Below are 15,377 nucleotides of genomic sequence, written 5' to 3'. Positions count from 1 at the left end.
GTTGGATTATGCAGAAGATAAACTCCCTTGGCTGGGGGATCGACAGAAGAACTCAAAACCAACATTCAGTGAAGATTTGACAGTCTTCTTTACCCTCTTTCCATCCTCCACAAACTCACACATGCACCCTGAAATGTTGTGAGCCTCCCTGCCCTGCTTTCATGCAGCCAACTGGCACCAACCAGCCACGGTTCTGGTGAAACAGGGGACAAATTCCCAGCACAAAGTCACTGGTGACCAGGAGGGATGGGCAGCTGGGGGAGAGATGTTCCATCTGCAGTTCCACATAACCACTGCAGCCAAAGCAGTTTTAATAAGCTCTGACATTCCTTCTGGATATTTTGCCCAAGCTGGAAAATTGGCAATCCCCTCTCCCTGAGGTGACAAAACTTGGGTGCAATGAGGCATTTTTGTCTTTTATTTTATGCTAAGATTTTCATGTGTCTTGTAGCTTTAGCTGTATTTCTAAATACCAGGCAGTAAAAGTTCCAAAAAACTTATAAGGTTGTCAAATTTGCGGAACATGACTATATATATATGTACAAATGCACACATATGTGGAGAGACAGAAAGAAATAAAGGCACAGAGAGAAAGGGGCAGAAGCATATGTATGTTTAGATGTATGTATAGTATGCATACATATAAATATGTGTTTTTTCAGGACCTTTACCAAGACGTGTGATCTGCTTTGACCAATGCTCACCAGCATACATTGCAATTTTGCTCTCAATTATTTTAGACAGAATTACAGTGATCTTTATTCATCCAAAAGAAAGCATATCGTTCTGTCCAAATACACCAACAGATGCAGCTCCCTATGATTCAAATCTTCACGAGTTTTGCCTGAGCTGGAGTTGCCTCTACTCCAAAAGAATTATCTCTGCCATCATAGAAATGTTGCCATTTTGGGGTGAAACACGGCAACTGGGTGATTAAGGAAGAAATACTTCACAGTAAGCCAGGCCCAGGTCTGAAATGTGGTGTGTCTGACAGCAATCGCCATGGAGAATTTTGGTCAGTGAATAGGTTTTTTTCCTGCAGGTCTTTATCTTGCAAAAAGTTCCACAGGTCGTTAGCGCCTACAAGCTGGTTTACCCCATGGTCAAAAGTTATCTACTCCTACCACATAAAGCCATTAAAATTGCACTTTAGGTGCAATTCAGTGATTCTAAGGACTGTCACTCCTTCAATCTGCTACAGCTTGCTTGCAGGATTTGAAGCTTGAACATCTGCATTGCATTGGAGAAGGAATGGAAGCCAAGTATTGACCAGACCTGACTGTTCACAAGAGCTCAGAGACAGATGAGACAACCTCCTTCTTCCACAGATAAGGAGAAATCTGGCTTTTTTTTTTGCTCCACTTACTAGACAGACAGGAAAATTACTCCTTCCAGGTAGAGCAAGAGCAATTGCACTATCCCCTTAATCAGTACTTGCAGCATATCAAGCTCATCATCTTGATGGTAATAGCTGTTTGACAAGTCAGGATAAAAGTGATAGTCTTCTGAAAATGAGATAACAATCCAGTTTAAAAAAGGAACCAAAAGAAAAGAAAGGAAGAAAAGAAAAGGAGAGAGAGAAAAAAATATGACCCAGTGTGAGGTGTCTTTTAATTTAATTTCATCCAAGGATAACAGTTTACCAAAAAATGTCTTCTGTGAGTCACATACGGTATTTCAATCTGTCATCTTGTATTGACCTGGCTAACATGGAAATATACTGCGCTGAGCTTTTGTCGGGCTTACCAGCTTGGTCTAAAATCTGATGATTTCTTTTTTAGATCATAACTGTGCTGAGCTATCTGCTTCTACTTTCTTCTCTCACACGCAGAGAGCTCAAAATGGAAAATTCATCCAAATGCAAAAAGAAACAGCATGATCTGGCTCACAGATCCTCAGAAGTACAGGCAAAATTGAATTTTACTGTTTTCCTAAAAATGAAGGCCCAGAGTCAAGCCAATGCTATCAAGGAAAAGGGAAATGGCTGCAGTAGAGCAGGAATGGGAAGAGCCAGGCAAAGCAGCAACATAGAAATGTGTTTTTCCTGCTGTTATAACAACTCTAGTACTGCTTTATTTTGGCAACAATTACTTAAAAAAGTTATTTACAAACTTTCACAAGAGTCAGCTGCAAGAATTGGCTTGTTGTATACACTGATAGCTTGCAAAATAATTATTATATTAAATATTAATTTAATAGTTATGCCATTAAATATTAAAAATAAACATTATTCTGGAGCTGAATCAGTAGCAGAAGTGAGTTCAGCCTTGCATTGGTTAATTCTGAGAAAAGGTACCAGTTGGTCAGTTTGCTGCTCTTTAACTGCTGAAGTGTTTCTGAGAATTCAGTCTCCAATTAAAATATTTATCATGTCAGAATTAGTTTTCTGGGAATCTTCTCTACTCTTTTCCTTAAGGTAGCTAAAAGAATAAAATAAAATACCCATGCTGGTCTATGAGTATTCCTGACAGTGAACTTGGTTCCTGGAAGCAGAAGGGGAGAAAATTCAAAGCAAATGTATTTAAAACTGAGTAAATCTTCTCTGGGCTGTGCTTGAACATTTTGTCTCTGGTATTTTCTCTGCTCTGGTTGTTGCTTCTCATGCTTCAGTGATCAATCTCTCTATACTGTTAAAGCTGTGGCACCAGGAAACTTGTAAACCACGGCAAATTCTGAGAAATCCAGTGTTCATGTAGCCCAGCAGTGGGATCAGAGATTTCTTACTGAACTCCTCCTCCTCAAAAAGAAGACCAGCAAAAACCAGAAAGCCCAAACCTACCCAGAACAATGGTCTGTTTTTCAGCTGGAAAAGGAGTATTTCATGGAAGCCACGCTATGCAATCTGCAGTCTTAGAAGTTGTGCCAAATGGCCACAAGAAGAGGAAGCGGAGAATGGCCAGGCATGTGTTCTTACAGGGTGTTCAGCAGATTAAAGGCTTACCTGAGACTGATCACAAAAGCAATCCTAAAAAGATGAAGCTGGGATTTTCACAAGCATGACCTTCCTTGCAAGATTTGCAAAAAGTTGTTCCTGCCCATGGCAGTGGGGTTGGAGCTAGATGATCTTTAATGTCCCTTCCAACCTAAAAAATTCTATGATCCTATAATTTCCTGTGTTTTCAAAACCCACAGGGAATTGGGTCCTTTCAAAATTCTTTTTGAAATCTGTGGTGTCAACAAGGTAGTTTACACCTTTTATTTTCCCACACATTTTCTTAACCTGGTAATGCCCTTTACCTCCAGCCCTTTGCACTAGTAGGACCTTCAGATCCCATCCAAAGTCCTACAAACATACAGCACTACATTTGTTGTTGAGAAGACCTTGCAATCTAAACAGATCAGACAAAGTAAGAAGAGAAATGGAATCACATTAAGGGATAATGATTTGTCCATGCTCTTAAAGAACTCCTTGGCACCAAAGTAAGCCCAGCTCTCTGCCTGAGGCCTTACTGTCAGCTCGCCAAACAGATATGGAAGGACTAATAAAAGTCAGTCAATATTTAGATGGTGCCATAGTAGCTTATTATTTAATGAAACTGAGTAGGAAAGTAGGAAAGTAGACGCAGTGCATCTAAAGATCTGTATTTCAGCAGAATCCTCCCTTTATTAAGATGAATAGGGAAGCACTGGGACAAGGAGCATTTCTTTCACTGCCTGATAACACTTAAAGTATTTTGAACAACGCTAATTGTGCCTCAGATTTCTACACTGCTTTATGGCAGAGAAAATATTGCCACAGATACTTAATTTCTTCCTGGAAGAATATTTTATACTGGCCACTTGTTGATACCCATTTCTGTTTTATTTTTCTGTCCTCTGGTTTCTTTCTGCTTTCAGCAGCGTGTTGCAAGTTCTTTATCCTGATCTATAATCCCGATGTAGTGAGGTGGGAGTTTTTACCAGCGTGGCAGTCTGTCTTCCTCCTGCACAACACAGCCCCTTACCAGGATCTCTGCTCAGCATAAAGAGGTTATCTCTGAATACAGAACTGCCGAAGGGCACTTAAAAGATTTTTGGAGAAGTGCTGGTCACAGGCAGGCAAGGTCTCTAACCCACATTCTACCCCAGTAACATGAGAAACTCTGTAACTTATATCATTCTGAGTAATGTTCTCCATCACATGCAATTCACCTTCCTTTCTTTTTTTTCCCTTTTTCAGCTGGCTTTGTTGTTTGCGTGGTGTCAGTAGGAATGTGCTTGGAGCAGAGTTATATGGCATCATTTGGAGAAACATTGCGTTAATAACCAGAGTTCAAGGGCAAAGGATATAAACGGAGCAAATTACAAGTCTGAGCAGATATATGGCTTTTGCTAAAAGGGACACAGGCTGCTACTTTTATTTACTGGGTGCTGGAGCGCTTGCAAAAAGGTGCAAGAAAACATGAATACATTTTTAAATGATACTTGGTAGTTCAGAAAAGCAATGCAAATTTTTAATCTAGAGAGAAACGCTGTTTGAGGGTAAAAATAAATTAAAAATTGCCTATCCTTGCAGTGACTTTGTATTTTTTAACCCTACACTCCTCAAATGCTAGCATCATTCAGATCTTATTGACCCAACTTTGCCCTGACTGAAATTTGGAGGTATTAAAGCAGACATTAACAATAAAACAATGGCAGGTTCAGAGCAACCATTCATCCAAACTCAGCTGTAATTAAGTTTCGGCTTTGAATGGCTCAGTCCACTCCCTTGATCCTCTGGGTTCAGCCACCACCTCTCCGTTATCTCTGGATTAGGTGGCGAATCTCCTGCCTCCGTGACTCAGCACAAACCCCAAACCCCAGTCCCTGGAGAGATCAAAGTCTGCTAAAAGGCCGAGGAGTTTCAGGCAAATTCTGTCAAGCTTGTCACAGGGTGGGATTATTTCATTTCACAGCCTGTAATACAATTTCATGTACTGCTATTGACTGTGGTAATAACTAACTGGAACATTTTGTTTATCTGATTTTCTGAGGCTGCAGATTCATCACTAGTTTTATTTCATTTTTTCTTAAGTGTTTCATAATTTATTTTTTCTAAACTACAAGATACTACTGAAATTCATTTTTCTACTATTGCTAGACATACATTACTGCTGATTACCAAGCAAGATATATAATGCAGCCTATAAATAATAATCTCCTCTGGTGAAAGGATATCCAAAACAAAATCTTCTTATTTCAAATTCTTTGACTCTCTATTTTTTTAAAATCAGCTCATTCTTCAAGTATTGTTTTTACAGCTTGTTCTACAAGTGTGCAAAGACCAAAAAAACCACACCAAAAAACAGAGTTTAAAAAATGAATTTTCTGAAAACATCTGGTCTCCCTCCTTTGTCACAGTGCCACAGAAAATATTTCATCTAGCAAATTGCAGGTGATTTTTAAACACACAGAAGTTAGGAAAATATTAAGGAGATTTACTCCCATCTACAAAATGTTTTGTGATGCAAAAATGAGTACAGAAATTAGTATGCAGAAAAAAAAAGAAAAATTGAAATCTTTGTAGGGAAGAAGAATGCCAGGGGAGTGTTTCATTTCATATTATTCACCAAAACCCCCAAACTTGTCTTATTTTTGCTCTTTGCTGTTTAAAGGACACTTCCTTGCTTGGTGGGTTCTGAGCTGACATTTTTGCACAAAATAAAAAACTTACTATGATTTTAATGCCATACAATATAACAACAGCTGTGCGCATCAGAATAAGACATAAGTAAGAAAAACAGAAACTGACTTGAAGTAGGCGATTGAATTCTGAAGGGTTTATTTATTTTTTTTAATACGCTGTGCGCTGCTCATAGCAGCAATCACAGTTTAACTCGCAGATCGGCAGAGTTATATTTTATAACCAGTGGCAGCACCTGGGCTTTTTGGGGTCTGTGAGCCGATTGCTGTGGCAGCACAAGCTGAGCCATGCTCGAGAAGCGGGTTCTCTCCCCGCTCTGCAACATGAAGCCTATCCAGTTTCCCATATGACATATTCTTTTCTCCCACTGGGACATAATAGAAACTAATCTTCGACATCTAAACATTCAGAGTCGAGTCCTTTTGTTAAGTCTTTTTATTCATTTCAGCCGGTGCCGGTGCAGCGCCGAGCCCACGTGTATTTACATACACGAAGAACCCTGCTGCTCCGAACTCTCCGCTCGGAAGACAGGGCAATTAATCATCCCCAAATCCTCCCGCCGCGCGCGCGGCGGCTCCGACAGCCAGCATCACCAATCAGCCAGGGCAGGTGGGACGCGGGCCGGCAGGACAGCCTTGCACCCTGACCTGGCACCGGTGTGCTGCCTTCCTCTCCGCCTCTCATTGCTGAGTAAGAATAACACCATTAACAGTGTCCTTGTAATCAGCTAAACATATTAAAGTCAGGAACGGACAGGTATTGCTTCTGTGGTTTTGGGAGGTCGAGGTTTCTCTCTATCTGTCATTGTTTCTGAGGTAGGAGTGTGGAAATCCAGAGCTGAAATCCAGCCCCTGTTGTAGAAAAACCTAGGTGATTTTGCGATAGTTTTCCGTTTGAGAACGGAATTTGCCTTGGTCAGCATGTGTTGCCTTTTGTAAACCAAAACCATCTGAGAGCCAGTGAGATGTTTTTGTGGCAAAATAATTACCAAGGACTAACCTGGTTAATTGTACCTAAAAGCTAAAATGGTGTGACTGGCAGCTATGTGAGAGCCTTTATCCAAGGACCTTCCCTCCTGCCATAGGCATATGGCCATTAAAACATTCACGACCTCTGTCCCCCTGCTTTTCTTGCCCTACCTAATACCTGCCTTCTTCCCTGTCATCCCTGCTGCACTTTCATATTTGTATCATCCCCTTTTCTCAATCTCTGTACTTAAATTCCTGTCTCACTTAAATCCTGCCATTTCTTTTTAGTGTCTGTCCATTTAGCCCATGTGTGGCAGGGCACCAGCCCTGACAAGGCTTTTTTTCCCTGCAACAGCCGCGCCTGTGGTCAGGGAGACAGGGAAGTCAGTGGAAAGGCACCCATCGACACACTGAGCTAGGAGTTAAACCCATAAATTTCTTACCAAAGATATCTTGTTCGTCTTTGTAAATTATAGGGACCATTGAAAATAGCTCAATAAAAGCAGCAAAAGTCAATTGGTAATGATATCTGGAATATTAATTCTCCAGAACTGTAATTTCTTGGTCAGGCTTTCCTGAAGAGTCTTGTCTTTTCCTTCTAAACATGACAGGTATACTTTCTCTCCTTCTTTCTTTTTTTTTTTTTTTTAAAGGAGACTTTTTTAAAACTTGCTATTTCCAGCTCCTGGTGAGGCTTGCCCTTCAGCTGCATCGTGCTAAGAGCATCTGTGATTTTGTCATTAAATGTTATGCAGATGAGGATGTGCCAGGACAGGACGTAGTTGTTTTTGGAGCTGAATTAAAGTTTTGAACAATCATAGCTGGTTTTAATTAATACAGTGGCAAAATGAACCATTTTGTGCATATGCAAATTGCAAATGACTTATTTTTAAAAAAAATTAATTATGATACTAGAGAGGTATTTGTTACAAGGTATATTGCAATTGTTCATGGCATTTTAAAGAAAAAAAGTCAGTGACTGTGATATATGCTGTCAGTTGACTAATAATTAGTTTCCAGTGAAACTTGAAATACACGTACCTTTAACATTCATATGCTGAATAATTTAATAATTTAAAAACCTGCCCAAGTCTTTTGGAGAACGAATATACAAGATATTGAAGTGCAACTGAGATTTCTAGCTCCACTGCTCTTGTATTCTTTGGGACAAAAATAGTCCAAAACCAAGAAAACATCTTGGAGATAGGAGAAAAGTATGTCTTAAGTGCAGATAAACCACATTGTTCTGCACCTTCCTTTCCAGGAAAGACAGCTGACTGTATTCCTTATCTCTAATCATACTCAAGAAATGGCTGTTCTCTTAGGCAGAAATTGGGCAGTGTACAGAAAACTCAACAAAAACAGGTTTTTGAGGAGGGGGAGATGGGGAAAAGCTGGAATGATTCCTTGTCTTCATGAAATGATGACATTTGCAACACTGCAGAGGACCTACTCCTTTTGGTACGCACCAGCTTACCTAAGCTATCCTACTGATTTTAAATCGATAGTAGTTTCAAGGTCAAAGGAGGTCTAGGCACTGCTCTCCAGGACTGGGATGTACAGCCACTCCGGCCCAAAATCATTACTGATGTAAATCCAGGAAGTCGGGCCCATCAACCCTCCATCACCTGTGCCCAGGCAAATGCAAAAGGGAAACAGCCCCAACAAACAACAGAGGTCTTGCTAATGATTTTCTTCCCCCCTATAGCACTGACAGTCTGCTTCTAAGAGAAAAAAAAAATAAAAAGAAAAAAAAGGAGAAAAAAAATAAAAAGACCTTTTTTGGCATGGAAATTGCTTATCTCTAGAGTGCAAATCATAAATCATTCACAAAGATAGTAGTGACTCCAGCCTTTGAGTGTTACTTTGTTAACAGTACAAACCAAAAGGAAGAGAAATTAACATTTGAACCATATTGTTTCTGCAGGGCTGGGAGAGCCCTTGCGAGCCTTGGCTCTGCCTTTGTGATGTCACTCCTGGCGCGGGATGAGGTACTGGTGAACTCTGGTCCCCCAGTTCAGTCTCCGAGCCTTGCTTGGAGGATGATACTATGCAATCTGTCTGCTTTTCAACCAAAATTGGGAATGAGAAACATTCCTCTGACTCTCTCAGCAATTCTTTCAATTAGCATTTTTTTCTTCTTTAGTATGGATCCCTTGAGCTTAGCATCCCTGCATTCCACATTTTTGATTGCATGGACATTTCTTTATTAAAAAAGGGAATGGGCTTTCTGTGCTAGTCTTCCACTAATTATCACTTGTTTTCCAGATAAATAAATATTTGATCAATTGCTTTAGTGGTCTGATTATAAATTGTCTTTCAGGCTTTACCTCAGAATACTAGAATATTATTTGATAGTAATTTCTAAGGGACATTGCCAACTTGAAAACGGGTAGTTTTTAATACATTAAAAGCACTGTACATAAAGCACCAAATCATAAAGCCTTATTCAAAAATTTGCATTTTAATTACCCTATTAAGAAAAAAATGTTTTGTAGGTTTTTTCCTTTAATTTCCCTATGCTGAGGAATGAGTCCCAGAGAAGTAGGGAAAAGTGGAACTAAGTTTCTGTAACAGAAAGAGTAGATCGAGCTATACAAAACTCAAGGGAACCAAACTTCAAAAAATAGAGCAAAATATACTTTTCCTCCTAATTCCCTTGAGTTACAATAACTTTACTTACATTTTAATAAGATTTATATAAAACCAATCTAATTTTTAAGTTGACACGCCTTAAAATCTATGCATATGGCAAAAGAGAGAGAGAAAATCTAAAGTTTTCGTTGTGGTACGGAGACAGCATTTAGGTTTTGATCCTTCTGCCAATGAAATCAGTTGCAAAACTGCCGCCAGATTCCCACCAGGGAGGCGGCCCCTTTAGAAGTAAAAGCAGCAACAAGGCTCGTCACAATCTGCACCCACCACAACACCCCTCCCCGCCAGACCACCAAACTTTCCCAAAGGTGTGGCTCCTGGGCTGGGGTTTGGGGGCAAGTTTCTGGCGCTTTGTGCTCTTTTCCCTTCACAGTATTCTGTTCCTGACTGAGACAGCCTGGCCTTTCACAGGCATTGATCCCCCATCTCGAGGCCAGCCAAGGTGGACACCTTTGCTTCTGAAATGATGCCCTGCCGCAGGCACCAGAGGAGAATTCAATTTCCAGCTCCAAGCATATACAACGGCAGAACTCCTCCACAATTAGGATGATGGTTGCTATTATTCTACTTTTACTAAGCAAGCTCCAGCTACTGCTTTCCAGTCTTAGCTTTTACTTAAGGTAATCAATTTTTCAGTATAACTGGCTGTAATTGTTAGCCAGATATTGAGCCTTCATGGTGCTTAGACAGAGCATGTTACTGCAAAGCATCTTCCCCATACTTCTCAGACAGATGGGTAATAATACTATACATTAATACCTCCACATTGGTTTATGTGTGTTTGACCACAGCGCTGGCATAATTATTTTTCCTCAGTAAAAGCTATTAGAGATCTATTTGGTAGGTTTTACGATCAATAGCTCCTGTGATATTTGTGTAGCAGGCCCAGAATAATCAATTGAAGGTCATATAAAGTAAATTACCATCCTCCTATAATGATTCTTTTTTCTAGATGAGAATGGGTTTTATTATTTCATCAGGAGAGCCCTCTCAATGTGTGCTTCTTTTTTTTCTTTCTTGAGAGAGAGAAATAAATGTTGTGGGTGTATTTTGAAATGTGGTATTAATGTCTATTATCTAAATTTATATTACTGGATTATTGAATTAGTGGATGCCAACATGTGGAATAATTTTATATGCTCGGTGACACGATAAATAGCCAGTTGTGAAGGTATCCTGGCCGGCATTTTGTTGCAGGTGACTTAGCTAAAGCCATTTCTCAGTAGATTTAACACTGGTCAGGCACTGCTCTGGATACAGGGGGTCACTGGTTGGTCACAGATCCACAGTCCTGAGTCCTGGAGGGGCAATTTCCCCCCCATACTTCTCTGCCAAGGCATTTTCTCTGTTTCTCCCCAACACAGTCTCCAATGCCCACAAAAACACAGCCCAGCCCCAGCTCTTCTCTCAGTCCTGTGCCTCCACATTTCAGTTACGAAGTGCTGGAAGTGGGGAGGGAAATTTAGCAATGTGGGAGATCCTTGAGAGCCCCCATCTCCTTTCCCACTGACCAGGAGGAGACGCCTGTGGATACTCTTGACCTTGGCCGCCCAACAAGGCTAGAGCTGTTTTGGAGATGGAAACACAATTGCACAAACATACTTTTCCTTTCCAATGGACTATGTGTGTGGTCACAGTCAGTTGGATGAATTTTAATTTCCAACTGACTCCCATCACACATGAGATAAGCTGGAGCTCATAAATGTAGCATTCATACAGTTTATCCTCTTATTTAGTACTAAAAGGTGGCTATGGGACTCTTTCTCCCCTCTTGTCTGAAAAACTTTGCACTCTTAAATTTAGTCCTTGGAAGGCTACTGCCTTCCCCATGAGCAAAACTGGTTCTAATATTTTTAGGAAGGCACCAGCTTCATTGAAATAGAGCTACCTACCCTCATGTGACCCCAGTTACCACGATATTTGAGTAACTCATTGAGATTAACTAAATCACTTCTCTATGAAGTATAGTAGTATTGCATGAGCGCTCCAAAGAGGTGAAAGAAGGATGTTTAAATGAACAATTTCCAACGAGGAATGTTGTTTCATCAAAACTATTTATTAAAAAAGGCAATCATGAACAATTAGGGCTGGAGAAACTGAGGCACAAGGGAATTAAAATAAATGTTTTGATTTTATATGGAATGGTTTGTGGTTGAAACAGTCACTGAACAAAAACTTTTACAGCCTCCAGCTGGGTATTTCATTCACTGGACCAGCCCTCCTTTCCAGGAAAAGGAAGTCACATTTCAAAGTAATTATAGTGAAAAGACCCCAAGTCCCTCACTGTTGCAAAAGGCTGCCCAGAAGCTATTTAACATGAATCATTTTAATCTCTTTTTTCTTGGCTAGAAATGATTGGTAAATGTTAACACAGAAACAACCACAACCGGACGTTTAGAGAGACGATAAAGTGAAACAGTTGGGAAAAAGACAGAGCTCAAGGAATAGGTGCCAGTCCTCAGGCTGAGAAGGTTTGAATATCCACTCATCTGCTCTACCTGCCACCATCCACTTGCAGGATGAAGTAGTCCTTGCAATCTGGGTTCTTTCCTCTCGCACATCAGCAAGAGATCCCACAACCTCTGCCCTTGGACACTGAATTCTTCTACCCAGGGTGACTGTTTCAGCAGGGCTTTGAAAGGTTATGATGGTAGGAAAAAAGGGGCATTTATTCTCAATGACACGAATTAATAGTTATCCTTTTTGGCTGGAGCATAAAGACCTCTTGAGACTGCTTTTTTTATAGGCTGAGGGTGGGAGATGCTCTATGTGGTGTCTGGGCGGTGAGGTGCACTGCTTTGCAGAAGGAGGGTCTTTGTGCTGAGCCACAGTTATGGTCAAACCAGCTGAGGGAACTTTGAAGAGAGGAGGATTGTTCAGCTGGATGCCGCTGTAGGAAAGTAACAGGGCAAAAGTGTGGAAATACACTGTCTGTTCCTCAGCCAGGAAGGAGCAAGAGGGTCAGTCTCAAACCTACCTTAAGACTAAAGAGAACAGGTGTTAAGACAAGGGATGAGAAGTTTGTAGCTCCTTGTCCTGCTGCAGATGTTCTCACAGACACCACTCAGTGCCTCAGTTTCCCCTGTAGAAGGAGTATAAAAATACCCTGGAGAAAGAAAAGCCTTAATGCCTTCAAGGAGTGCAGTGTCAGCATCCATGTGGCTCCATTTATAAACACGGCTTCTCAGAAAGAACAATGGAAATCCCAAGCAGCTGAGCTCCGGGGTCCTCCAGTTGCACAGCAAAACTCATTACAATATCCCTGTATTTATTTCCAGCTGCATGGCCAAGTGGACCCAAGGGCAACCTAACAGAGAGGAAAAAGGCCTAACATAACATCAAAGCGGCTCAAAACCCGGGTGGATTGCCATTTCATCAGTGCTGTGTGACATCACTTTCCACATGACATCAGTCAATGACCCTCTTCCCCTCCACCCCCGCCTCCAATTTCTTTTTACAAAGATGATGAAGCTGCTTGAAGTTCAGCAGAAGTTTGGGGGGGGGGAAAGAAAAATAGACTCTGTATCCCTTCAGCTGAATATAACCCAATGTGCTACACAAACAATATTAACCAAAACAAAGCTAGCAGGAAACGTTTGCACACAGCATCTGTTATGATCACATAACCACCAGACAGATGTTTAATCCCAACTGCTAACATAAGATCATTTGTATGTTTGAAGAGGGAGAGATCCCATTTGGGTTCTTTCCCTTTTATTTATTTCTTTCCTAAAGGGGAAAAAAAATAATAAAGGGAGGGTGATTTTCTCCGCTGTGGGAAGCAATTTTGTTTTGTTATTGTTCTCTTTCTCCCCACTTTCACCATCAGCTGCAAAAAGAGAAGGAGCAGTTGCAGCCTCTCGCAAAAGAAGGGAGCCTGGAAATTGTGTGGCCTGGTAGCAGAGCTCCACATGATCCTTTTCCATCTTAAGGGACCAGAGCTGGGTTTCTCAGAGGGCTCATTAAATAATTCTGGTCCAATGAGGCAAAAAGGGAGGCCACACATGAAACAAGTATGGTGGTCTCAGCCAAGTTCCCGGGGAGCCGCGCCGCGGTTTCCCAGCACCACCCGGGATTCCCTCCGCCCCTGGAAATTTCATCTACAAAAGTGAAAACAAACTCATTAGCTCTACGTAGCTCTGCAAGGGTCACAAAAAGATGTCAGCGTTTTGTGTGGCCTTTTTTTTTCCATTTAGCAAACAGCCAGACACCTACAAAGGGAAAAGAAGGTTTGAGCTCTTCAGCTTTGCTGAGGGATTATTTTACTTTTAATGATACCGGGAGGATTCAATGGAGATTTATGCAGATAGGAGAGATTATTAATAACACATTGCACTTCTATAGCACCTTCCATTCAGGGTTTCTCAAAGAACTTTTCCAATCTGGAATGAATTGGTCTTTACACGCCCCTGGTGAGTGGAGTAACTGTCATTAGATTAGGAGGTAACTACTGCAGTAATGAAAAATCAACCAGGGTATAAAATGTAAGTGGGATACCAGGCAGTGCTGGTCTCAGGACCTTGCTGTTCCACAGATCTCATATATGACCATAGGGAAACCACTGAATTTCTCACTGTTTTTGTTGCCAGAGAGCAAAAATGAGACTTTTTATTCACAAACAGGGATTGTGGTTTTGGTTTTTTTCCTCTGTTGGGTGACACAACTGATCATTTTACCACATAGCACTTATAGGGGTGATATAAGCAAATTGAGGCACAAATGTGAGTGATGAACTATCTCTATTTCCAGTCACTACTGAATCAGGAAAGAAAAATCTCAATTCTGACTCCTGGTCCTTTTTTAGGCACAAAACTCACTTTCTCCCACTTGCAAGTGTGGAAGACCTGCAAATGTTAAAAAGGAAAGTGAATCTCTTCCAGCACTTTAATATTCTCCTGCTGGGTATCAGCTATAGGATTATAAGAGAAAATAAAAGCCAAAGTTTCCCAAGGCTGGAAAATAATAGATTTACTGTGCATTATTAAGGTAAATATTAGTAGGCCAGAGAAGAAGTAGATTCTTGCATGCTGAATGAAAAAAAGAGGGGAAAAGAGAAATGAAAAGAGCATAGCCAGCTAAAAAAAGAAGGGGTTAACAATTTTCAGGCCTTTCTGCTGTGTGTGTGTTCGCACTGTGCACAGCAGAAATGCATTCACCTATGACATCCTTTGGCAAAAAAAAAAGGAAAAAAAAGAGAGAGGAAAAAAAAAAGGCTACATCCCACAGTGAGGACAGTTGTCCCTACAGATTAGGAATATCCATCTTAATGTGCAACTTCCCCTGCACGGGTCAAAATTGCCAACAGCTTTAATGGGAGAAAATGCTCTGTTGACTGATTCATTTCCACGTTTTGTTCCTGCTGCTAGACGGGATATCCTGTAAGGTGGCGAAAAGGGAGGGAAAGCCGGCACTATATCAGTTTATGATTGACCATTATTATTATTATTGTTGTTGGGAATTTTTTTTACTCTGTTTTAAAGTTTGGTGTTCCATTTGTCCATTTGTCTACTGCAATTCTTTTTTTTTTTTTTTTTTTTTTTTTTTTTTTTTTTTTTTTTGGAGAGGCAGCAAATCATATCTCTGGGCTTGAACAGAAACACCCCAGCTTTGGCAGACAATAATAGTGATATATTAAGAAACTCTGCCTTGGATCTCTGTGCAATCTTCTTCCTGCTTTTCCCACAGATATTTTACAGTCTCAACAGTGTCTTCACTATTCAGGTAGCTGCATACTCCATGGTAGGGCAGCTGCTGTCCAAGTGCTTTATACACTCCTCCTGTGCCGGGTCACAGGGACAGAAGGGATGCATCCAGGAATCACAATAACGAGGACAAAAGTCCAAGCAGGCTCTAGTCCACAGAGCAGCACAGCTGTGCTAGCTCAGTACCCACTTGGGAGATCATAGCCCTTCCAGCATCTGCTGGGCCATGGCTGGGGCAGGTCAGGGAGGGGCATCAGTCCTTCGCTTTGTATTTGCAGCTCTTCCTGCAGGATCTCAAGTCCCAGCCCCAGCGAGGGTCAGATAAAGATGTCATGGTACATGTCATTTTGCACAGTGGAGAGGCTGCTGTGCCATGGAGGCTGTCTCACGGGCACTGTTCCTCCACTACTCCTGGTTGTTAGGTTGTCCCTGTCCTGTAGATAACTC

The sequence above is a fragment of the Corvus moneduloides genome, chromosome 13 (assembly GCF_009650955.1).
Source record: "Corvus moneduloides isolate bCorMon1 chromosome 13, bCorMon1.pri, whole genome shotgun sequence".
Taxonomy (NCBI): Eukaryota; Metazoa; Chordata; class Aves; order Passeriformes; family Corvidae; genus Corvus; species Corvus moneduloides.
The sequence above is the reverse complement of the archived record's forward strand: the minus strand, read 5'-3'. Positions refer to the sequence as shown.